The following is a 27,521-nucleotide window of genomic DNA, read 5'->3' as shown; positions in this document are numbered from 1 at the left end:
ATCAAAAAAGAAGGTGGTGCTTATTAAACAATTCATTAAAAGAAAACAATAACAGAAACCAAATAAAAACAAAAGAAAAGAAAGATATAAGAAAAGAGAAGGTGGTCTATAGGACGCTTAAAAATAATGATAAATTATGAGATAAGTAATAATAAATCACAAATGTTTCAAATAATTATACATAATACATTTTTTTAAGAGAATCAATAAAACCAACAAAACCACTTATTTCCAACACCACCGCCACAATACATTTTAACCGAATTCTGTGGTATAAGTTGTTAAATCGATATTCACATTTACGGCTAAATTCACTTAATCAAAGAGAACATCCAATTTATGGTGAGTGTATTTGGCAGGTTCCTTTCTTGCGGTACAATGAAAATGACACGACCACTAAATAATTTCATAAAACTTGCATTATAAGAAGTGATCAATTAGAACGACATTTTTATAAATTAGATATTTTTTAAACAACTGAAAAACATAAATTTTGAAAACCTGGGAAAAATTTTGTATTGACTTACACCTTAATATCGCAATTTTTCATATGTGCCTCACAGTATGTCAGCACTGCCCAATAATGTAACTATTGTGAAGGAAATACATATGTAGGGGCAAATTCAACAATATTATATTACATATACTTTAACATATTTATTTTTTATACCCTACACCATTATAGTGGGGAGGGTATTATACGTTTGTGCTGATGTTTGTAACACACAAAAATATTGGTCCAATACCTTAAAGTATACCGATTGATTCAAAATCATTTTTTGAGTCGATTAAGACATGTCCGTCTGTCCGGCTGGCTGGCTGTCCAGCGCAAGGTACAGGTCGCAATTTTCAAGATAATTTGATGAAATTTGGACCAATCTTTTTTGGCTCAAGGACAAAGCCTATTGAAAATGGTTGAAATCGGTCCATTATTTCACCTAGCCCCCATAGCACCGTACCTCCCGATTTGGACTTTTTATGCCATAATTACGTCAAATATTCTATTATCTCTCTAAAAATTGGCACAAATAAATTTTATATAAGTATAAATGACACTGCAGATTTTTGTAATGATCGAGCAGCCATACAAACCCCCCTTCAAACAATGTCTTAAACGTCTAAAATTGACTTGTAACCATTTGTATCGCAATGAAACTCAATAAAACTAACTATTATTTAAAAATATATCTTTTTCCCATATTTACAGAGGATCGGCTCATATTTGACCTATATAAAGTCTCATTTAGAAAATTTTGTTTTTTTTTTTTATCAATAAATTGCTTAAAAACTTTGGATTAAGGTAAAATTCAACATAAAAGTTTCTTTATGAAAAATAAAAATTTTAAAAATATACTTATGGTGTAGGGTAGGGTCGGCCATGCCCGACTCAACATAAAAGTTTCTTTATGAAAAATAAAAATTTTAAAAATATACTTATGGTGTAGGGTAGGGTCGGCCATGCCCGACTATACTTTTCTACTTGTTTTTTTTTAACATGTTATGACTTAACCGACATTTTATAATTAATTGTTCAATAGTAGCCGATTTTCAATTGTATTGATAGAATGTAAAAATATCTAGTCTTAATGCTTTGTGAATTGATGTTTATTGTTTCGTTATAGAACGGTATAAATATAAAATGTACACAATTTATGCTACATTAGATTAAAAGTTTAAGGTCGCATTTACAAATGTTAGTGTTCGCAACTAATTTATTTACTCTTTCTCTAATGCATTTATCGCCAAATATTGACAAAATATAATCAAACTTTTATGTATATAGGATGTGGACGATTTAGCAAACTATAGTTTTAAAATATTCGAATTCAGTTGTACACAATCATGCAATACATTAAAGTGCTAGCGTCTAATTATAAACAAATTATTTGTTCAAGTATCTTTCAAAAATTTAAGCCACAAAAAGTTCTTTTTTGACGTTTTCATAATACTCATAATAGACTTGAAACGATGTAAATGTAAAAATCTAAAAATTACTAAAATTCATTTTAAGTAAAATACATTGTATAAAATTCATATTTATTTGGTCATAACCTGTTCGAAACAAAACTTATTGTTTACATTAGTTGGCTTTTATACGCACGGTTACATCTTATTCATTGAACAAACTTGTATATATGTACGTATAAATGTTTAAATGAACAAAATGTACATAAATATTTTATGAATTAATGAATGAGTTTGTGAATGTTTGTATAATGCTATATATGTATATGTATATTTGTCTTAATACAAGATCATTAAAATTGTATGTGGTATCGTTTTAATTAGTATAAGTAATCATTAAGTGTCGCTGGCGCTGATACTAATGCTAATGATAATAATGATGACAATGACGATTATAAAAATGATGATTGACAATAATTGTAATAATGGGTAAGCTGACTTGGCACAATTATTTGTTGTGATAGTAATTGTCTTTAAACCAAAAAATCTGTCAGTTTGAAATAACAATATAATTTATAAGCTTGAACTAAGAAAAACTATAATTTTACATTATTACAATTAATTACAATTAATATGTATTTATGATCATATATATGTATATATTGTGGTATGAAAATTTTATTAAAAGTGTGTCATAATAAATGAAACCTTTCTTATGGAAGGCAACAATTCAACAACTTCTCGTATTATATTGCAATTTTCTTTGACCTCAAAAGTAATGACCAATATTTTATTATTGTTGTTATTATTATTATTCCTTTCTTTACTACTTACAAATTTACCACATTTTGCTTTTCTTAAATTTTTTTGTTGTTATCATTTTATGTTGTCTTTACAACTTGTGAAAGTGAAATAAATCCCAGCATAATAATAATAATAATGGCTAAAACAAAAGAATTAAAAACTGTAATAACAATAAAATTATCAACCTCTCAATACACTCGTAATTCATGCATGAAAATCGGTTAAAGTGTCAGTAGGTTCTTCTTTACTATATAAAAAATGGATTTTAAATAAAACACATTCATATAAACGTGTGTTCATAATAAATAATCATTCACAAAGCTGTCATACACAAATATATACATACATACACATAAATATATATGTACATATGTAGTACAGTCATCTGTATATGGGAAATTCTTTTTTTTAATTTAGATTTTATAGCTCAACAAAATATAGCACATCATTGTCTCACATAGAAGTACAATTATATTCTCGTCAACGAAAGACCTTGATTAAATGTTTTTAATGTAAATCAATTCTTTCTATATAAAGATTGATTACCGATAAAATATCGTTTTCATAATATCCAAAAGTTGTAAAAAAACTTGTTAGTTTTAAGCTGTTTTTTGAGAAATGTTGAACTTTAAATATTTAGTTCTTCAACACTACTATTGACCACAAAATTTTATGGAAGTATTTATTCAAGTCTTGTGAAGAAAAATTCGTCAGCACTTTATTTTGAAGATGTTAATCGAAAGATATATTTAATATATAAAGTTGATTTCTTTAAAACTAAAATATAACGAGAATTTCCCATATATACTCATATAATCAAACTCACACAACTTAAGTCAAAAATCAATTAAATGTTCATCGTTCGAATGAACAATAAAAAGTAAAAAACGCACAATTTACAAAAGACAATCTTCACACATAAAATATAACTGAGTAACGATGACATTGCAATTTTTAGCATAATTTCATCGTTATGTTTAAGTAAAATTTTTAATACATCACGCTCAGACACATGTATACACTAACATACAGGCATGTCAGAGAATTATTCCACTTTCGAGATTTTTGTAAATCATTACTTTTTATATGAGTAATGAACGTGGGTTTCATATTGTTTAAATATAACAGAATTAAAATAAAATTCAAAATTATCACTACATACTTAGTAAAAGCCAAAACTTTAACTAATAACTATATAGCTCAAATGTGTTTTTCAGTTGTAAAATTAATATGATTAATGACTTTTTTTCAGAATCTAATCTTTATTTCTACTAATATATTTTTTTTAGGGACCTAATTTCTTTGCTGATGAAATATCCATACATATATGACATTTGGCTAATCATATTTAGATTTTGATTTAATACTTTCACAATTTGAGATATTTACACAACCAATTAACACATTTACAGTTTGTGAGAGCATTTAAAAAATTCTAGATTTATAATTTAATTTTATCAATCTTTTACATTTTACAAATGTTACTTTTTGTGATTCAAGCTTAAACATTTTATAACCTACCTCACTTTAGTGGGGAGGGTATATTGTGTTTGTGCTGATGTTTGTAACGCATAATAATATTGGTCCTATAACATAAAGTATACCAATCACCTTAGAATCATTTTCTGAGTCGATTCAGCAATGTCCGTCTGTCTGTCCTTGTGACCAACTACTTCTCGCAATTATAAATATGGTACATTGTCTTCTATTGTCCCAGGAAGGAAGTCTATTGAAAATGGTTAAGATCGTTTCGTTATTTTACCTATCATACAAACAACTGAACCCACCGAATAAGGCTTTTAAGTTATCCAAAATCAAGTTCTATACTAGCCTTATGGCCCTCATGAATTTTATAATTATAGTCTTAAAAATTCGAATTAAATATCTACAATTTTATTCAACAATAAATGGCTTTGTTATGAAAACTAAATCACATTTTATTTTTATTAACAGGTGTAGGGTATTATATGGCTGGCCTCGCCCGACTATAATTTCCTGCTTGTTTTTTATCTTTACATACATAGTACAGTACAGTATCTCATAGAAAAACCTTCCCTTTCATACACGCATATAATTTTTTCTGTGGCTATAAAAATGTTTTGGATTTTACACATATAATTTTATTAATTTTTAGCTGGCTTAAAGCAAATAACAGCAACTGTATAACATTAATCTGATTACTATATAGTACTTCACTAAGAATTATTTTTTGTAAATCATCATATTATTAATAACAATAAAAGTGAAATATGCTTTAAGCATATTTAAACTTTCCATTTCAACAAAAGCTATATATACAAGTGGCACACGATCCACAGTACAAAAGCAACAAAAAGAAACTATTTAACTATTCATTGATGATGGCAAAAATAAAATTATTTTTGTTTTTTATGTTTTTGTATGGAAAAAAGATAATATCGATTTTTAAAATGAATTTATAAATATCAAAACTATCTTTTTATTTTTCAAAATTAAACAAAATTGTGTTTTTACAATGCTTGTTTGAAAATAAAATTTTGTTTTAACTAAAATATGATACATACGATCAACATGAAAAAGTTCTGAATAACATTAGAAAAATCTGTTTAGAATACTGTAAGCGAGTTTGGGTTTTTTATTTACTTGATCCTATTTAAATTAAGTCATACCCGTAGTAAATAAAATTGAATCACTTTTTATAAAAAAGTCAATGACTTTCTAAATTATCTTTTTTGAATTGTAATTGACTTTTATTGTATTTTTTTTTTTTTTTGATATTTAATTGTATGTATGTGTGTGCATTTGTATTAGCTCATAACGTACATACATATACATTAAAATGTATGTGTACATTAGACTTGCTTAATTTTTTTCTATGAGATTTAATTTTTCACAGTGCTCTATTAGAAATAAGGTAGAATTTTATTTTCAAAACTTAATTTAAAAAGTACAACAGAAATGTAATATCGATATCAACATGTCGAGCTTAGGCCAAGTTAATAAGACGATTTATGCATTAATTGGATTTATGCGCAATAATTGTATATACAAATAACACAGGCCAAGGTTTTATATAATATACATAACAGTAATAAATTGTGTATAATTTTTAAAAATATTGTCGAAAAAATTATTTCTCTGAAATCGTAAATATTTAAATTGAATTTTCGCCAATCTGGGTAATAACTTTTTAATTTTTTAAAGTTAATGCCCGGTCGGTCAAATTAAATAATTCAATACTTAAGATACAAGTATACAGTCACAGGGACTAAAATATCAAAACGTGGAAAATTAGTGGAAGATACAACTTTTCTATTGTAATAAATTATACTAGAATAGGTAAAAATTTATTTAAAACTTTTTTATCGCTGGCCTTTGTAATTTCCAGAGATTTTTAAGTTAACTTAATTTCCGAAAAAGACGAATATCTAAAGTAAAAACGTTCTACCTATATTTTAACATCATGTTAATATTCCAGAATAAACCAATTTTGTTTATCAAAACTTTTAATTTTTTACGATTTTTTGACTAGACAAGTCTATTGTCTCACCTATGGACTATTAAATTGACTATTCTGTTAACTCGTTTTTCATATATGTAGATAAAGTATTTAATATCTAAAGGATTCTTTAATATTAAGTACTTTAGTATTTTAAGTACTATATGTGTTTCAAAGGATAGTTTTTTTAATACTACTCAAACGATGCATATAATATGTTGATAATGAGAAAATAAATAAAAAAAATGTGATATATAGTTGTGATCATTTCTACTTTGCCGTACCGATACGCATTTGTAACATTTTAAAATTTTATTTACAAGTCACTCTAATGTTCACGTTGTATAAATAAAAGTATGTATGTGTATATCAAATTTCATTTAGTTTATAGCAAGTAATTTATTTTAATGTCACATGCAAATTTTCTCAAAGTATCATTTGACTGTTAATTCAAATTTTCACAAAAAAATAAAACACAACAAAAACTGTCGAATTGAAAAATAAAACATTCATGCAAACATATTTGCAACAAAACAAAAAACGTTAAGCTGTGCGCTTAAATTTTGAGAAAAAATATTTAAAAAACCAAATTAAAAATCACTAGAATGCAAAAAAGCTTTTGCACACACATACATTAAAACAAAATACTGTCACAGAATGTGTGAGGTATATTGTAAATTGAATCCATTAAAAATAATTGAACATACAATACGTGCGTATGGATACATACACTCATATACCTGTATGTCGCATCCATACAAAAAAATCATGCAGATAGACAATAGCATACAGATACTAATACGTATACGTATGTACGTGTCCCCGTAAAACATACATACAAACTCTCAATGTGAATAAAGGTTTATGAATATTTCGTTTCTTTTTTTATTAAATTCCGTGTGAAAGTGAATTTCAATGATAAAATAATAGAAATTTAAGAAAAAAAGCCAAATAATAATAAAAATCAGTGAAAACTGTCATCATGCCAAAATGTTGGATGGAATGAAAAGATGAGTAGTTTTTAAATGCCGTTTATAAAATTAATTTATTTCAATTTGCTATAAAAGTATTTGTGTACAATGTACATACAAACATACATATATATTTATGTAAGTATTTATTTATTTTTTTGCCATACATAAATATATTTTCTACTTTAAATTAATAGTCTTGACTTTAGTCCATTTGTACAATAAGTATATACATATCTACATACATATGTTTATGCATATGTAAGTATGTATATGTGTGGATATTAATTCTTGTTCTTTATACAATAATGTAATTAAAATGTTTTTATTAAATTAAAAATTTTTAAAAATAAAAATACAAAAGAAAATAAAATTATCCAAAGTTTTATATTCGGTTATGCCAAATCATATAGTTTTGTCAAAATGTATTTAATTTAAAGGGTAATATGGGATGTATGATATATTGATGTCATGTTTTGAAGGGATAAATAATAGAGGGCAACTTGAATGAAATTATTGACAGATATTGCCCATTTTCAATAGCAAACAAACATTCCTCTTTATTTGCATATCCGTTTCTGGGGTAGATAGGAATTAAATATGAATTAATTGCATTGTTCTATTAATTATCGATTTCTAGCAGCATATGAGATGTTACTGTCGTAGCTATATTTTTAATTTTTTCTGTATATACCCTAAATATCATCAGTTTTGAAATATTTACTATATCGAAAGCATTTTCGAAATAATTATGGCAGGCGTTAAGATCGTTTTCTATACATTTTTGTGTTAATATAGTAAAAAATGATTCTCTAGTAAGTAATGTTATTTTCGTCTTACATTTTATATAATTCTACGGTAATATATTTTTTTTTTAAATTACTCTATGTCATTTAGCGTCATTACAAGATGAGCGGACGAACATGTATAGTTCGTTTCAAAATTTTACAAGGACCCAGAATAGTTTGTGGGGTCAACGGGCAATTTTTTTTTTTTTTTTTGATAATTGACATGATCAAAATAATACCCAGGTAACTTAAGAAAACTAACATATACAATTTCACGCTTCTAAATTGTATATGTTAGTTTTCTTAAGTTTGTCGATTTATAAAAAAATATGCATGGTTTTAATTTTTAAAATCATTACATACAACATACATATATAACTTTGCACATTTCCCAACAATTTTTGCATATTTTATTGAAATTGTGCTGATTTTTTTTTTTTTAATTTCTGGAAAAGTCTATTTATACTTCAATACTTTTTATTGATGGTTTCCGTATAACATGTTATATTCGATTTCCGACATAATCTCTTTTGCAAGTACCAACTAAACAAACAGAATAATTATTGTGGCTAAAAAATGAAAGTAAGAAAGTAGAACGCCTTAAGAAGAAATTGTCTAAAGTTTAAAGAAATCATATGAAATCATCGAAAAAATGACACTAAATGATGCGATACGGCAATTAAATTTAATTTAAATTTTTAATTCATCGCAAAAGAAGAGACATTTTAGAGTGAAATTTTATTGCCCATTTGACAACACGTTTGCCCATCCACATGCCTGTATAAGTTAGTTGTTTATTTTATTACCTTTTGTTTAACTAATAATACTACTAATGCCAAAAAAAATAAGCAAAACAAAATAAAAATATATGTATCGACCACAAACAAAACGCTTATGGCGCTTTACTAAAACCGAAACTATTTTCGTTTCTATTTTATTGTTATTTGAATTTTGTTATTAAGTATTGTTGTTGATTTTTGTTTAAATACAAAATAACGTGGAAAATTATATACAAACTTATTGATGTGAAAGTAAAGCATTCCCCAAAATATTACAACAAAAAAACTGATGAAATAAAAAATGAAAAAAAACAGCAAAACAATAAATTTAACATGGTACCGAAGTCGAAAATAAATCACACATTTATTTACTGATGAAGGGTTCTTAAACTTCTTCACACGAGGCCACTGTGCAGTGGAAATAATTAAATTCTAAATGGTGTAAGTTTCACCATTCCAATAATCGTTGATTTTTAAAACTCTGTAGAATACAATTCGTAATTGACCCTGTCTATAAATCTATTATAGTACTTGACCTTACGTTAAGCCTTCCCTAAATCACATCCACAGACTATTTAATTTTTAAGTAACAAATTTTATTAGATCCAAATAATCTTCGGTACACTTCGCAAAACCTCTGAAATGTTGTTATGACCCTGATTTGGGAACTCCCTCTAAACATTGTACATTCCACATATAGTAAATATGTAGATGTGTACATTTATGTATATGAATGTAATAAGTTAACGTGTATACAAAACGTGAATTTGATTTTTATTCGTCATCATAATTCTAAGCATGATTGTAAAGAAAGCCGATGAAAACATGCCAAAACACTCACACAAAAAACCATAAAGAAATAATGAATATCAACAAAAAGGGGAGAAAAAAGTAAAACCTAAAAATACCTCAACAAACTGAGAAAATGAAATCAAATGATAACTCATACAGCAAAATAGTATGTAGTATAATTGGCAAACTTTTCGTTTCGTTTGTTCTTATTTTTTTTTTTTTTTGAACTGACTGCTCTTGATTTTCTGTTATCGACCAATTTCAATTTTTATTGGTTTAACTGAAACAGAATCAAAAAATGAATAAATACAACAACAATAAATTGAAGTTTGTATTTGTAGTTCGTATGTATGTGTAGGAGAGTTTGTTTAATGTGTATTTTATTGAAAATGTTTTGAGTGGATTCGTTAAGGAAGTGGGTCACCTAAATATTCACATATTACGGTCTTTTTTAAATCTGTCTGTCAGTCAGTCATCATATAAGTAAGTTAGTCTGCCATTAGTTAGTTCTTGTTTTGTTGTCAGTTTGGTGTTTTGATGGTTGTGTTACTAACCACTAATTTAACCACTCAGCGCCACAGTCATCCGGCCGCGTCTTTCGATTTTATTTCGCCGCACAGTGTTGCCATATATTGGGATATTGCAAAAAATCTAGAATTGTTAAAAGTACATACATATGAACGTGTATCTTTTGAATTTATATACTTCGTATTTGATTCGTTTAACAGACTCTAATCCATAATCGTAGTTCGCACTGCAACAATATAATTCTCATTTAGTTAACAATCATGAGTGGATTCTAATGAAGGTCATTGAATACATGCAACCAATATATGTGAATGTTCAGAGATCTATAAATCTATTCTCATTTTACGTGTCATGATAACGACTATTCATTGGATTACTACTTTACTTATTTGTTCTAGAGTATTTTGTAAAATTCATTTAAAAAAATGTTTAATATATTGACAGTTCTCATAACAGAAGGTGATGAAAAGTCTTTTTTCAATTTTGGAATTTTTAGTTATTTGACTGGGATATTATATTGTGAATGTTTATTAGGTAACCCAGCTTGTTTTTATTAACAATAACTTTTTCCTTACCTTTCTCATACTCTTGGCCGTTGTTTTTTGTCAGCCAAACCCATTTTCTTTTTATGGCGGAAGAAGGTTTTATAATAAAACTAAAAATTCTTATTCAAACAATCAAGTCATTATCTTCATCGTTATTTACCAACATTTTAAATTGACCGAAATAATAAATACAAACACCAGTGAACATACACTTAGGCATACATATACAGTTCGTCTTACGAGGTTTGTTGGGGTAATACTTATCAAATCTTATACTGGTATCGAAAAAAATCCCAATTAATTTAGATTTTTAATTTTTAAAAAGTGTTATATCAAATCGCTTATAACATCCGCGTTAATCGAGGATTAGCTGTGTTTTTAATTCTGCGAGTTTCTCAATCTTTACTTTTTTCTTCATCATCATTTTCCATATTTTTTGTTTATTTTTTTATTATTTATCATGATTATTACCGCTTTTGAGTTTTTGTTTTTAAACGATTAATGATTTGAAATGCTTAAAATAATTTTCATGCCTCAAGTGGAATACACAGATTTTGTTGTATTTCATTGTTTTAATTTTGAACTGAACTCTGCTCCAGTTTGTTTCACGAAGATGCATTTTAAAATTCACTCAATAACCCTGAAGTACGTATATTGTTGTTGCTTTTGATTTGGTAAATTTCTAGCCATAATTTTTGTTATTAACTACGGTTAAGATGAACAAAAACAACAATAAAATCAACTACAAGTACAACAGAAGCAGCAACAACAACAAGAGCAACGACCACAACAGTTAATAGCATTTATTTCTTAAATCGTTTTCCATGAGATTCAACGCCAAGACATACAACACAACAAACCATTAAGTTATTGGTAGATAAATGAATGAACCAACGAATGAATGGATGAGTGTATGAATTGCACTTTTACACTGCAGATTCCGAAGATTCTGCTTTGAACGCTGTTGCTTTTGCTTCTGCTATTACAAATGAATTTGCTGCAATGTACTGGGTAATGACGGTTTGATTCTTTTCATTGTCTGCTCCGTTTAACAGCACATTGCTTTTCCGTTTGTTGCGGTCATAACCGTATTTCCCATTTAACATTTACTGGCCGAAATCGTGTTTTGCTGTAAAATATTTTGGCCGTACGAAATACATATAATTTTTTTACTTAAAAAAAACATAATAACAGCCACAATTTTAAATAAACTGATGTTTGTATGTGTATATCCACTATCTGAGTGTGTGTGAAAATCTGTGTACAGAAGTATTCTCGAAATCGTAATTCTTTTGGGGGCTTTCGTGGTGCTTAATTTTGTAATTTAATGTAGTCTTAACATTTAGCAAACCGTTAAGAAAACATGTCTTGGTTGTTTTTTATTTGTTGTTCTTCTTAATTACGAATAAGCCAAACAATCATGTATTTTGCCGGTAAGAATTAAGGTATTATAATCATTTATATTTTACACCGTTCACAAAATATTTTTGTGTTTGTATGTACTTTTTGCCCTATGTTTTTTTCACATTGATCAAATATCTAGCGGAAATTGTGACTTTTATATATACCCCACTACTACTATAGTGAGTGCTTTTTTGGTGATGCTACTAACAATTTTTTTATGCCATATTTTCGATATCGAACTTTTGTTCGTGATGAATAATTTGAATTCAGCGTTGTTTGCCTTATATTATATATTTCGGTAAATGTATTATGTGATCTGGGTGAATATCGCTAGTTGACAATGAACAGCGATTGTACGCCGATGTTTCGAAACAATTTTAGCCCCAAAGTTAAGTGGCCGATCTTTCCCCACTCGATACGCTACATTTTGAAATAAGTTAATTCAAAAACATCAGAAAAATATCAATTTATATAATTTGATATATAACGAATTTTGAAGTCTGGGTGCCTGGTGAACCAACCGGAAAATTCTAAAAATTTCACTAAATAAGGAAGAAAAATCACTTCAAATACTTATTATTACAATAATATTAATCAATTATTAGGAAAATATTCTTTTCTGATTAAAATGTTGTATTGTACAAAAACTTTAAACCTTGTTGTCAAGCGTACACGATATCACAGAAGTAAATTTTTAGGAGGTAATCAAATACTTTTGAACCTGGTAGAGTTAAATGAAATTGTATTCTAATACCGATCAAAGAAATTAGACCCGCTTGCAATTAAAAACATTTTAAAAGTCATAACATGAAGTTGACAAATATTTAAATTACTAATATTTAAATAACCAATTTTATTAGTTGGTTCTTAGCGGTACTACCAGACTATTAAAAGTTAATATCCTAATATATATTATAAATCTCTTTGTAAGTCTGTTCGTCAATCACGCCTAAACGGCTGAACCGATTTGCTTGAAATTTTAAAACATTGGTAGATCTATTTTTTGAGGGTGTTATAGGCTATATCGTTTTTCAAAATTTGGACAACGAGGGCGCAAAAAGGGACTAAAAAGGGAGAAAATTAGTACTTTGAGCATAAATACCAATTATTGTCTTTACCAAAGCCAAAATATATTACATTAAGCTTGTTAAAATTTCAGAAATATGAATAAACATAGTACTGTTGCGAAAGTTAAACCAAAAGGGGATAAAAAATACGACAAAAGGGGGAAAACTAGTTTTATGCTTTAAACCAATATTTCTGTTCTAAAGCAACTATTCCTTTTTATAGTATCGTAAATATGTACGATACAAAGCGGACAAAAAACGGGGTTTTGCTGTATAAAAAATCCTAAATACATCAAATTTAAAATATGAATATTTTAAGGGAACAAAGCACTAAAAATATGGCTAATTTATTACTAGGAGGGCGCAAAGGGTGTAAAATGGGTGAAAAGCGGTTAAAATTAGTACTTTTGATCACAAATACCCATTTTTTCTTTACTTAAATATAACTAAAATATATTCCATTAAATATTGTTCACAAAAAAATTATTAGGAATTTCTTCATAAGGAGACCTTAAGAATTTCCAATGAATGAATACTTAAGTTTAATGTTATAAACCACTTAAAACACCGGGCAACGCCGGGTAAAAAAATCTAGTGCTTTCAATATTTTTATCGAGTCCTTTTTGTGCAAAAACTATTTGCGACAAATCGATTTTCTGAAACTAATAACAAGCAAATTTACATTAACTTTTTTTTTTATTTTAAATATTGGAAATCAAAATAATTGTTTTGCAACTATGTATCAACAAATGATGATGTCAATTATTTCTCTAAATTTGTAAAAATTACTTATTTTTAATTCAATACTTTCAAACCAAAACTAAAAAATTACTCTCTTATCTCCCCAAGTACTTATGTATTTTTTCCCCTAATAATTTTTGATAATAATTTATTTTTTTAATTATTCTTAAAACATATCGTCACCTAAAATGCAAAAGGGCGTAACAATAGTTTAAAAATGTTTACAGGAGTGGCAAAAAAACAAGATTAAATGAATATTATTGTAATATTTTTACAAGATTTATATTCCAACAATAAAAATAAACACGTTTCTGTACCGCCAGACATTGACTTTTTAACTTGTGGATATGACTAATTTGTTTTTGACAATAGAGTCCTTAAACTTTGCGACATTATTTTGATGCAGTGATCCCTTTCTCATTACAAAAGTCGATTTACAATATTTTGGTTGTTACGCCTCTTTGTATTTCAGGCGAAGAATTTTTATTTATTAAAAAGTGCTGAACAATTTTTTAATAAGATTTTTTTTAATATTTTTATACCATTTCAGATTTATGTTCTTATATTTAATTCTATGCGGAAATATTTGCTTATTAAGGTTTGTAATTTAAAATAATAAGTAATTATGTTGTATTCTATAGTATTCATATTTCATCAAAATATTTTAAAATAAGAATTTATAGAAAGGACAATACAAGAGTAAATGCATTAAAAATACTTTTTTTATAAAAAAAATTATGTTAATTTTTAGCCTAAAAATGCATTAAGGTAATTGATTGACATGGCAACACTGCTCTTATAAACTTTGGTAGAGAAATGTATTCCTAAATTAATATTATTTTCATAGAATTTCATCGTGTTGTAAGTGTGTAAAGTATTTTTTCAAAAAATCGTCAGTCTCATCTTGTCTTTTATACTTTTATTGACATACTATAAGATTTAACATAAACATAAGCATTATTCGGGGGTTGTATGGGGGCTAGGCGATAAAATGGACTGATTTTAAATATGTCCAATATGCTTCATATTTGTGTCAAAAGAAAAAAATTGTTCTTAAAAATTTCGACGTGTAGCATGTGCTCAAAACTTTACATGGAAACACAGGTAGACGGACGGGCGGACATAGCTAAATCGACTCAGAAACTGATTTTGTGCCGATTGTTATAATATAAGTCAGTATAAGATCAATAGTTTTTTTTGTTACAAAAATCAGCACAAAAGCATAATAACATCCCACTAAAGTGTTGTAGGGTACATATGTCATAAAGGATAGCAGGGTACACTGTGTATAAGAGTATGTACGAAATAAACATATATTAATAAATAAAAACTTTAATAATTCGTTTTAAGTACAACTTAAAATATTTGATCCGTATATTTTTCGAATATATATTTACATATGTATGTATGCAGATTTTAATATTGTACATCCACAGAACAAACAAAAAAAATCATCTAAACCACACAACATTTAAGCCAAAACTATTTTAGAAATTTCAATTACATTAAACGGCAAAAGAATGCATTTGATCAACTGCCAAATCGTGAAGCAAAAATAACAAAATAACATATGCAGTCTTGTTTATTACTGCTCCCAAATACACTCTAAAAAATTGTGTTTTCTATAACATACTTTAGTTTTGCATTAAATAAGCCTTTTTATTAAAGTATCCAATCGAAAAGATGGGTTTACTTCGCTCAAATGGACTGAAATATGAACTGAATTTAGGTTTGAACTTGTAACTGATCAATAATCATTTAAATGCATTAATTCGTAACGGAGTTTTTTTTCCTTTTTTGGCGCTGTAAACATGAAATGTTTAATTATTTCATATTTCAGTGTATTTGATATTATAGTTTGACAAATACATTGTGTTATATTCTTAATTTTTTTCAACAGATTTCACATGAACGTGATGTACATAAACGTCTAGAAAAGTTAGGGGTATATTAAAACATTGGTTCTATTTGCCCTATCAGTTTCTTAGAGACATTTTAAATTGAAAGCCTAGGAATTCCAAAAAATTGTTTCTAATTTGAAAAAATTATAAGATAAATTTAGGACTAACTTGATATTTTCCATTAGGGTAGAGAAGTTATCCTCCTAATATAAATGAGTTTATAGATTTTAAATGTGTATATACATATATATATTTTTAATCGCAATAAAACATTTTATATAAAAATTTTCCAATTGTTTAAGTAAAAATCCACATATAAGTAAATACACATTTACAGTAGACCACATAATATTAGAACTATTGTAAAAAACCACTTATTTGGTAAATTTCAATGAATAATTAAAAGTGTGTACCGTTCATTTAGTTTCATATATTTTAAATTTAATTTAAATTTAGTTAAAAAACTTTTTAACATATTCTTAATCTGGTTATAAATCTTGTGATTTCTTTAAAGGTTATTTGGCATTAAAAACATGTAAATATACTTTAATTCAAAATAGTTTATCGGTTTAACACATTTAGTTAATTTGTATCTGAATAGTCAAAATCTTTCTAGGAAATACTTGTTTTAAATATTTTTTTCAGTTTGAACAATAACAACAATAATTTAAATATTTTTAACTGTATTTATTTCGAAATTTATATCTATAACTATAACCAATTCGAATAAAACTTTATGACTGCTTAACATGAATTATTTGACAGCATTTTAATTTTTGGACACAATCTTAATTAAAAAAATGTTTCCACACCAAAAAAATTCAAACAAAATATTAAAAAAATTTCCAAATTGCTTTGAAATTTTATATCTAGAAATTTAATGTTTCGTATCAATATTTTTAAAACTTGGTAGCATTGTTATCCATACATTATACCCTATAGTGGGGAGCGTATTATGAGTTTGTACTGCTGTTTGTAACGCCCAAAAATATTGGTCATAGACCCGCCTTAAAGTATACCTATCTTTCTGAGCTATCAGTCCGTCCGTCTGTCCATGTTGGAATTTTCATGTTGCAATTTTCAAGATAAAAAAATCCCTGTAACAATATTTATAAGTATAGGCTCATATTTACTCCTACTCTCCTATGAGCCCTCTTGTAGAAAATCTCTTTTTTTGTCAATAATACGAAAAAATATTCCACAATACGGTTAAAGAATAAATTAAATGCTTTATTTAGTTTGTAGGATATCATATAGTCGTCAATGTCCGACAATACATACATACTTGTTTTTAAGTAGTAGCGATAGATAGCTACTTATAAAATTTATACCTACTTAAATTTGTACTGTAAATTTATATAAACTTCGAAAAAAACACAACTTCTTTAATTATATATGTATATGGAAAAATCTTACTTATTCGGTTTTGAGAGTTCTTCAATTTTATTCTAGAAATTCTATTGAGAATCATATATTAAACGTCATCAGCAATCTTTTAGTGATGATGAATGTTATATGTAAATATAATCTATTAAACTCATCATTATTTAGAAATTGATTATGGGAATTGCAAGCGCAGATTTCATTTTTGACCTTCGGATAATATTATATTAATTCCAATTAGTATTCACGTCTTAATGTAATTTTTGTAGTTTATAGTTTGTCTTTTTTTAATTTATATTGCCATTTGTGTCAATTCACATCACATCCACTGTTAACCTGCATTTGTGAGTGTGCGATTGTTGTATAAATTTGAGAACATGTTTGAATTTATAAAATACATTTTTTGTTACATTTTTCCATGTTGCATGAAATAAATGTTTTTTTCATATCATTTTATTTTTTTTTTTCTGCATTCTCTTCCTAAACAAATATGTATAATCAAAAATATACAAATGTGTTATACTTATTCGTAAATGTAGTATATGGAATAGATATTTTACAATAAATTTATATACATACATTTATTATCCTTGTATGTTTTTTATATATGTATGTATAAAAAAATAAGCTGAAAATATATGCATGGGTCTATAAATGCATAATGTTGGCAATTGTAGTAAAAATGTAGGTCCTTGCCAAAACAAGCAAATTGTGGGTTTTCTTAAAATACAAGTGAACATAAAATAAATAGATAGATAAATATGTTTTAACAACCTGGTCGAATCTGAAGTACTTTTAGTGGAAGTATCTCTTCATAAACAATACTTTAAATACTTTCTGGATAGCATTTAAAAAAATATTTTATAGTTTAGGAAGTTAATTACAAATTATTTTATTTAAAATTTAAACAAGTCCAATGTCATAAAGTCCATGAACATTTTGACATTTTTATAGGGAAATGTAATATTAAATTAGGTTTTAAGATTATGACTCTGTTCCTGGATAGAATTATATATGTACTTTTAATTATGGTGAATGTATGTATGTTGCTTTTAGGATTTCCCATAAAAAGGATAAATTAATTACTTTTTTACTTGTCTTAAGGGATGTGCCATCGTTTTATTCCGTAGGGGAATGTTCAAAATATCTTTACGATATATACATAGAGGTTTCAATTTTAGCAATGTGTGCTGATTTTTGCAACATTTTAGTCTATATGAATGAAAATTTAAGTAAAGTGGTTTTATTGCAGAACTACGATTGAATAGTTTGTTAAAAACAGATTAAATTTATTGTTTTTCGAACAAATATAAAAACTTCTATACGGAGATGTAAAGAGTTTATCTTCATTATTTTTATGTACTACATAAGTAATCATAGTAACATACATTTGTTTTTAAGAAGTGGTTAATGTTTAGTCTGGTAGACCGAGGTTCGTTTCGCACCTGAGGCCTAAGTGCATAGAAGTAGTCTATAAATGTGCTATATAAATAATTTCTAATTCATTAGTTATCTTCTGCGTATAGTTTTGGAAGCTTTATACAAATGTACATCTTTTTCTACGATTTATTTTTTCTAATTACTTTCGAGCGAATGCGCAAGTTATTGGCTCCAATTACCTTGCATTAATAATGATTTGAAATACTATTATTTTGAGCCGGAAGAATATTCAATTAATAATACAGCAAAAACTAGGTAATGGCTTCCAATTGTAATTACTTACCTAACAACATACCTTTCAGTAACTACTAGATATCGCCTGGATTACATAGAAGTAGTCTAATAAGGTCTTACTAATAATGTTTTATATAAATACTTTCTAATTCATTAGTCATCTTGCCCCCAAAGATATAGAAGCTGTATAATTTTTTATGCGATTTACAATAGCAACTTTTTCTAATTACTTGTAATCGGTTGTGGTATTTGCCTATGACATCACTGTGTTAAAATAATGACTTAAAATGCTATTGTGTAAGTAAATTATAGCATTTTAACCCCTTACATGGTAATGAAAGTTTTTACTGGGTATTATTTCGAAACTTTATAGGCACATTTTTTATTTTATGAAGTAAATTATTTTCACAGAATTTTTATAAAATCAATTTTTTACAAAAGGATAGTTTAGTGAGAGACAGTTTTATTGCGTATATCAGTCCTTGACCATAAAACAAAAAAATGTTTGACGCACTTTCAAAGTCTAAAGAGAAAGTGTTGTCGAGCTTAAGCCTTGATGTCACCATAGAAGTATGTTGAAATATTTTTATTTTTAAAATCAAAGTAAAAGGTAAACACATTTGAGTATGTGCCACATGTATATCAAACTAAATTTGATAAAATATGTCAAACACTTAATATATTTTTAACAGAATTTCTCTAATAATCTGCAACATTTATGAACCAAACAATTCTAAAACAAGCTCTTTTCAAAATTATTTGCTTAAAAAATGTGACAATATTCCCTAAGGCAAAACAAGAACAAAAAGCATGAAAAATCGTAAAAAAATCATATATAAAATATTGTCCATAAACATTTTGGTAACAAAGTTTTTAAGAAAATAATAAATTCATAAATAATTTATATCTTGGGAAAACCATGTTTTTTATAGAATTATAACCATTCAACCAAATAAATTCTTTCACAAGTTCAAGAAAAATCTAATGTGTCAAAATAAATACATAATACAGTTAGAAGCAAAAGTGTAACATGAATGACAATTTTTATTAAACATTGATTATTGACCTCATTTTAAAATGTGAAATTTCAATCTTTTTTTTTCTTAAATGTTTAAAGCTAATGTTTTGTTGACTTCTAATATTTTAGAGATGGTTCATTTTTTACATTTCTTTTGAAAATTATTATAAAATTCTTACAAAATTAATTTGCTTAATTATTTTTCAATCACTTTATTTCAAAAATTTGTTAATTTTTCTGAAAACAAATTAAATTCTATACTTCTTGACGAAATCGATGATAAGCCATATAAAATGATTATAATTGGAATCTTATTGATGTTGCAGCAAGCTGATGAGATTATTGTTTTATTGGCCTGTTCATTTACTTTCAAATACTTGCAATGAGAGAATAAAACCAAAATTTACAAAATTACTCTCTAAAATTCTCAAAAATACAAATAGAAAAAGTAAACAATTATTTGTGAACAGCTAATTGATTTATTACTATTGTGAATTTTCTTGAAAAAGCTAAAATTTGTTCAATTTTAATCATTCATTAAACAAGAGGTATTTTAAATCTTGTTTAAGTTATTTAATAGGAATTTAATTCATATGGCAGTTTATTCAATATTTCAAATCTTGGTAGCCTGTAGTCTACGTTAAAAATTTTGTTTGAAAATATTTTCCGCCTTTATTAGTAGAACTACAGTGAGCGATAATACTAATATTACATATTCTGTGCATTTAAGCCATTTATATTATTGTATATATTTTCAAAGCTCTAATCAAGAGAACTAATTTCACTCTTTTTTGTAAAGTCATCCGAGTCGATTGTTTATTTTTAAATTTTAATGGTTTTAATTTTTTAGCTTCAAAAATTTCCAAAAATATGATATTGATTGTCTAAAACAAAATAAGGCAATATTTTAAGGCTAAAATACCATGGAACACCATTTCCAGTTTTATAAATTTTTCTTTCTAAATCAGAAATATTATGCCTAATTTTTAAGAATGTTATCCCATGTTATATTTTTGTTCTTCACTGTACATATTTACATTTATAGTAAATAATTATGTCACATATATGTAAGTTTAAGTACATAAGAATATTGTTAAATATTTATTAAAAAGTAAGTTTAATCATTTTCTTATTTTGTATATGTATTTAGTTTCGTGAACAGTATAAAATTTAAACATGTTGATCATATTGACAACTCTATTGTCTACTTTATTAAACAAAATAACTTAAGCGTGTAATTTTAATACCTCTTTAGGCCGTTTAAAAAGATATTGGGGTATAATTTAATAAAACAAGTTACTATTTCTATTGCTTAATTATGCAATATTAGAGAGTTGCCAGAAGCTAAATTAAAAACAACAAATATCTATCAAACGATGCGTATTGATGTATTATATATGAAAAAACTAAAAATATTTTTTTTTTTTAAAAGCGCCTCTTTTCCTAGTTCTTTTAAAAAAATCTTCAACATTTAAGAAATAGCTCTCAAAAATTGAGTAATATTGATGCTGGAAAATGAATAAAAAGGTTTTTAAAGTAATTCTGCAGATTCTAATATATGTATTTTTCTATATAATTTTATTACGACGAGTGTGGCGAAGCGCACTGGATAAAGCTAGTAACAAATAAAAGTTTGAAATCTAGCCTCGGATAGTTTAAATTGGCAACTCTTGCACATATAAATATTTTTATAAATAAATATTCAAATACAATTGTTAGTTTGACTTTATTTATTTATAAAACACGCGCTTATTTGTATCAAAGTGTAAATTTTTAGTCCCATTGTTTAATGTATTTAAGAGTTTGTGTTGTGTTTGTATTGATGTTTTATATTTTTATAATTTCTCGGGGGAGAACTTGAAAAGGGATATCAAATATACATACATATATTCATATATATGTATGTATAAATAGATACAAATATTTATATACATATAATTGTATCATTTACGAATAGAAGGTCATAAGTCAAAATTTTCATACATACACATGTCTTCCTCGTTAAGGCACCTGTCAGCGCTATATTCCGAATCACTATGACTATGGCTAGACCGACATAGTCCTAGTCGAAAATATCGACAGTTAATTAATTGTTAATCGACAAAGTAGCCTTTTTATTCAAAAGTATCTAATTTTCTATTTTTGACACTCTTATTGCAAATAATCGACAAGAGCAATTTATATAAGTGTTTGTGTTAATATGTAAAGTGAGTGCGAAATGTTTTTTCTTCACTTTTCAATATATTTCAACTTTTTCAATATTCATAATATGTAGTCTGCCTCCTCGGTGTGTAAAAATGCTAACAAAAATAAGCAAATACAAACATTTCTTTTCAGTCTTTAAACAATCATCAAATGTATATATGTATGTGTAATGTGCGTAAAAGTGATACATACATACATACTATGTTCCTGCAGTTCGGAATACCTTTCTCGAGCTATGTAGTAATTCTACTTGTTCTAGTTCAACAATTTCGAAAAAAGTATTATTTTAGATGAAATTTTTATAATAGTGTAGTTTGATCATGTAAAATTTTAGAGCAAAAATAATTCTGTATTAAACAATCCTATTAATATTAATAGGATTGTTTAATAGTTTATATATTAAATATTAATAAGATTGTTTAATGGTTTATATACTTATTAAAAATCACTTATGTTTTTTTTAGTATATTAATAAGAACTGATATTTAAAACAAATAGGATAAAAATTTGAAAGTAATTTACATATTTGGATTTTGTCCTTTTAAACATAAAGTTGAGATTATATAGTGACGATTTAGTTCATGTGTCTAAAACTCCCATTTGCAGGCTGGGATGTATTTTAATATCAATAGAATTTTTGATGTTTGACAATTTCAACAAAAATCGATTTCAATTTTAAATTAAATAAATTAAATTAAATTTTATTTGTTAGATCCAAATTTAATCTAAAAGATAAAATTAAACTCTAAAAAAATATGGATTTTTCGGTATTTTATCTTTTTATTTGTTATATCGAGTACAATTTTTTTAAACGTTCGCTGTATAAGGTTTAAATTTGGCTGCTCGCTATATCGGATTTTAATTAAATTGAAATTCGTTATACGGGAATTCGCCTGTACTTCATTTTTCCCCCGGGGGCATGTTACCTTGACCAATACCTCCAGTCTGACCGGGACTGAAAAATTGGTTACAGTCTACTGATTGGCTTAGTCCTTGCATAGATTGCCAGAGGTCAGACCAGAGCACATAATCTGGTACTACGGGGGGTCATAATCTGGTACTACGGGGGGTCAGTTGACCGCAGGACTATGTTCTGGCTGGTCAGTTGGTTGAAGTTCTTTCGGGATCCACGTAGTGGCAGTGGTTTAAACTCAAATTCGCGGGTAGAGTAACTGGTGGTTAAAAGACTGATGCATGATAATAGTCAATATTTCGGGATAAATTCGACGCTGTTGCCGAGAACAACAGATACCCCGCAGTTGAGTGACTATGGGACTAAGCGTTGGAAATGAGTTGGTATTAATTGTATATGGTACGGGATGAATGTGAGGTTCGGCGGGCACCACCCACCCTTTTACCTAGTGAATGTGTGAATGTTTTCTCTTATGAATGTGTAGTATAAATGAGATTTGTGCTGGGTTGAATGATCATGGATGAAAGGTATCATATACATTCGATACTATTGAATTTTCCTTCCTTGTCTAGATATGTTCAGGGTTTACTCTGTTCATATCAGAATTACCACGGTGTGTCCCTGTGAGTAAGAACAATGTCCACGGCTTATTGATGATCGTACTTCAGTCTACCGGTTACGTTTCTAGGTGCTGTTGCCGAATCAACAGAGGCAACTTAGATAGCTCGAGTACTCCAGCAAAGTACTTGTGCGTGGACCGGTCAGAACCAATGTACAAAAATTGCCACCTGCGTTCTTCATTGAAGAAAAAAGTCGCGATGGTAGACCGTTCTCAAGTTTACCCAGTGGTTGAAAAAGACCACCGTGAGATAAGGCCGTCAAAGCAGGTGCTCATGTTGAAACTCTCGACATTCTTGTATTTCGTTTTATTTTGCTGGGATACTATATAAGTATTGCAATATTTTATATTTATTCAAACAAATTGAGCAATTGTTTACACATACATATATTATTTAAAAAAATGTTAATTTACTCAAACAAAAAAAGTTATTGGTGTTTTATTTTGAAAACATATTTTTTTCTTAAACTAATAAATGCAGATATATTTTTCGGTTTATCTCTGATATATTGATTTGTAAACTTAATTTAATTTCTAGGTGAGAAGAGGAGAAATTATACTTTTTAGTACTTTCCACTTTTTTATTCCACTTTTTTTTCCAAATATCAAATACTCTTTATATCCAAAACACATAATTATTTAACATACACGATCTTTATTGAATATATTCTTTAAGAGAAAACTTTTTATCACTCAAATGACACTTTTTTTAATTTTCTAAATTATTTAACCCAGAAGCATACATGTTTCTCTTTGGTACTTTTTCATTCCTCAAATGATAGTTATAATTGAATTCGAATTTATTCACGTGATACTTTGGAAATATATTGAATTATTTATTTTGAATTATATTATATTAAAAACATGTAATTAATTAAAATTATCTATTAAAATAATCAAAATTTTATATGTTTATAATGTGGGCAGCGAAGCAACCTGGGTATTTTTGTATGTACATAAAAAACTCGTTTAAATGGTAAACGTTAGGTTAAGTGTAAAACTAAATCCTTTATTGCATTCAAAATGCAGTCATTAGTAAATTCGATATGTTTCAATCATAAATTATCATAGGATATTTGGTCAATATACATATATATAACGAATAATATTATTTCATAATTTTAGATACATTGAATAGTAATGCATATGAAATGCATTAGAATAACTCTATCCTACATATCCATTTATATAAAGAAATATAAATTTTTAACATAATTCTTCTGCAACACTATACATAAATAGTTTCCTTAACATAAGAAACATTTATGTATGTAGGTAATATATATAAGAATGCATGCAACAAAGACATAATATTCTTAGTAAAAGTTTATATTCTTATTTAAAAAAAATTGGTTACGAGTAAGTATAAGAATGTACATTAGTCTACCACCATTATAAAGGATATTTTTGAAAAATTTCCTTTTATCCAATTAATAAGTAAAATGCAGTTATTTTTTATACAAAATTTGAAACTGCTTGGTAATAGAAATAATTACATCTTACACTTTTGCACTTGCTTGATATTCAACGATTTTATTTCAGATTCTTATGACCATATTATTAATTCTTTGTTGAGTATATTTTCTATACACTAAAATTATATTCTCTAAAAAATACCAGATTTCGCTAATATATAAATAGTTAACCTACAATTGAAATTTTTTTTAGAGCATATCTACTATGTACTGTAAAAGAAAATCTACTACCAAAGTAATGGCTACACAAATAAATATTACTATAGTTTGATATAAAATCTCTAGATACCTACTTTTAAGTAAGTATATTTGCTTTGTACTCCTAATAGTCGTCTTGGTAGGGAGTTACAGGAAATTATTTGTATGTGGTAGTTTTGTGTCAGCACCTCTTAAAATTGCAATTGCAACTTGGGCATCAGTATGTACTATACATACAAATGTATTTTCTTGTATTTCTTTATGAACTTAAACATATACACACACATAGGTAAGTATTTATATTTGTAAGCAGTATGTGGCAAGAAAACTTAAAATAATAACCTTAAAAGAAAATAAAATTATTGTTGCAAAACCAACGAAGACTCTTTTTATTATGTTTGTATGGGTTTTTCTTAGATAATACAGTACGGTTTAGTATATGTAAGATTGTGCAGTTTTGTCGTTGACAAATACCTTTTGGGAAACATGTTCCAGTGAAATGTGTGAAAAAGGAAACTAGCCAACAAAGCAGAGTTTTGAGAATATGTATGAAAATTTGTGCATCTAAAACTGTTCATACTGACTAACACGTGCTTACCAATGTTCTTTTTTTCTTAAAGTTTCTTTTAATAATAACCTGTCTTTTAAAAATGCATTCTGTAGCATATAAAAGATTCTATTAACTAATTTTGTAAATTCGCCGAAAACATAGTGCTTTATAAAATTTTAAGACTGTAGATATTCAACACGAAATTCCTACATGCTATAAAGACATGACATGGCATACCATATAAGATACATTACACTCTTGAGGTCTTTGCATAGGAACTTTGTTAAGTTGTACACCGATATTCAAGAAATTTCATTGTTTGATTTCTGTAATAATTTGTAAGTATTTTGCAAGATAAAAATAAAATTTGCTTAAAAAGGTGTTTTAACTCACTAACCAATTTTTTAATATTGATGTAAAGTTCAAAAAATTAAATTATGCTCTGAAATTGATCAATATTATTATGATACAAAAATTCTTTTGGATTATTAGTATTTTGAGTAACTAGTAAAAATGATTCCATTTTACTTTTCGATAACCATTAAATTAATTTAGATCCCAAAAAAGAACATTCAAACGTTTGACACTTGGGTTATTGTAAGATTTATTATCATTAATAATAACAATAAAATTTTTGTTAAAAAAAAACTAAATATATATACAACATGTAAAAGTCTTATATTCGGGAAATTTATGGGAAAGCTTCGAACACTTTTATACCCTCCACCATCATCAGTGGTAATAGAGGGTATATATAACCCTGTCATTCCGTGTGTAACAGCAAGAAATATTCATCTCAGACCCAACAGTCTGTCTATTGTGTAAACAAAAATTAAAAAAGATTTTGCACTATTTAAAAAGCTTAAGTACGTTATATATTTTGATACCGAGAGGACCAAGTGAATGCCAAAAACGCTTTTTATCTAACTGCAAATTTTCGTTAAAACATGTGTATAGAAATTTTATTGCAAATAAAAAAATATTTTATGTCATTTCTTCTTCTGCCTTCTGTTTTTTGTTGTTATGTGCTGCTTTTTGTTTTTCTTGGTAGTGCCTTCGTGTGATAATGTTAAGAAGGTAAAAATAGCATAATATGACATAACAAAGTCTAGAGTGAAAATTTTCATCATGTTAAACAGTTAAACATGCGCAACCCTTTACTACAAACATGCATTTTCATAGAAATCCTTGCCTTGTAAACAACGTTTGTGATCTTTTGATATATATAGAAGCAGAGTTTATAAACCTATTACTTTTTTCCTAGTATTCATCCTCCGTGAGCTGGTTCTGAAAAAGTTTATTGAGGAGGGGTTTTTGGCATTATTGTCATTGAATTTTTTACTAAATTCGAGTAAGTTTAAAAGGAGAATGTATACATGTACATCAAATCTGAAGAAATACACCTAGGCCTCCATCGGACCTGTTGTGCGCCTCTTAACCAGTGCCTCAGGTGGGAATCGAACCCTCCATATTTAGACCACCAGACTAGAACACTAACCACTAACCTAACAGAGACCACACCTTCTACCTTTAAAAAATTGTATACAGAAAAAATAATACATAACTGAAATGAATTTTGTAATAAATTGTATGAATCGAACGTGACTTTTTTCTAAACCATTTTTATTCAGCATATGAAAAGTTCATAAAATGTATGAATTTGTACAAGAACGATTTTTTTGTTTTTTTTTTTACAAATTTTTTCTGATATTCATAAAAAATTGCAATAAATATCCGTAACCTATTAGTATATTCCCATTTTTAGAAAATAATCACATATTAG

The 27,521-nt window shown here is 27.0% G+C and overlaps 1 protein-coding gene across 1 annotated transcript in view; it reads left to right on the top strand.

Moving 5' to 3' along the window:
• The window catches only part of LOC111683014 (mucin-5AC), a 99,000-nt gene that overhangs the window by 17,372 nt on the left and 54,107 nt on the right, over positions 1-27,521 (top strand). The window contains exon 2 of the mRNA XM_046953450.1: positions 14,353-14,400. The gene's annotated coding sequence lies outside the window, so the exon portion shown is untranslated. The remainder of the gene's footprint in view (positions 1-14,352; positions 14,401-27,521) is intronic.

The sequence above is a fragment of the Lucilia cuprina genome, chromosome 6, assembly GCF_022045245.1.
Source record: "Lucilia cuprina isolate Lc7/37 chromosome 6, ASM2204524v1, whole genome shotgun sequence".
Lineage (NCBI taxonomy): Eukaryota > Metazoa > Arthropoda > Insecta > Diptera > Calliphoridae > Lucilia > Lucilia cuprina.
Note: the sequence above shows the minus strand (reverse complement) of the source record. Positions and strands in the feature narration are given on the sequence as shown.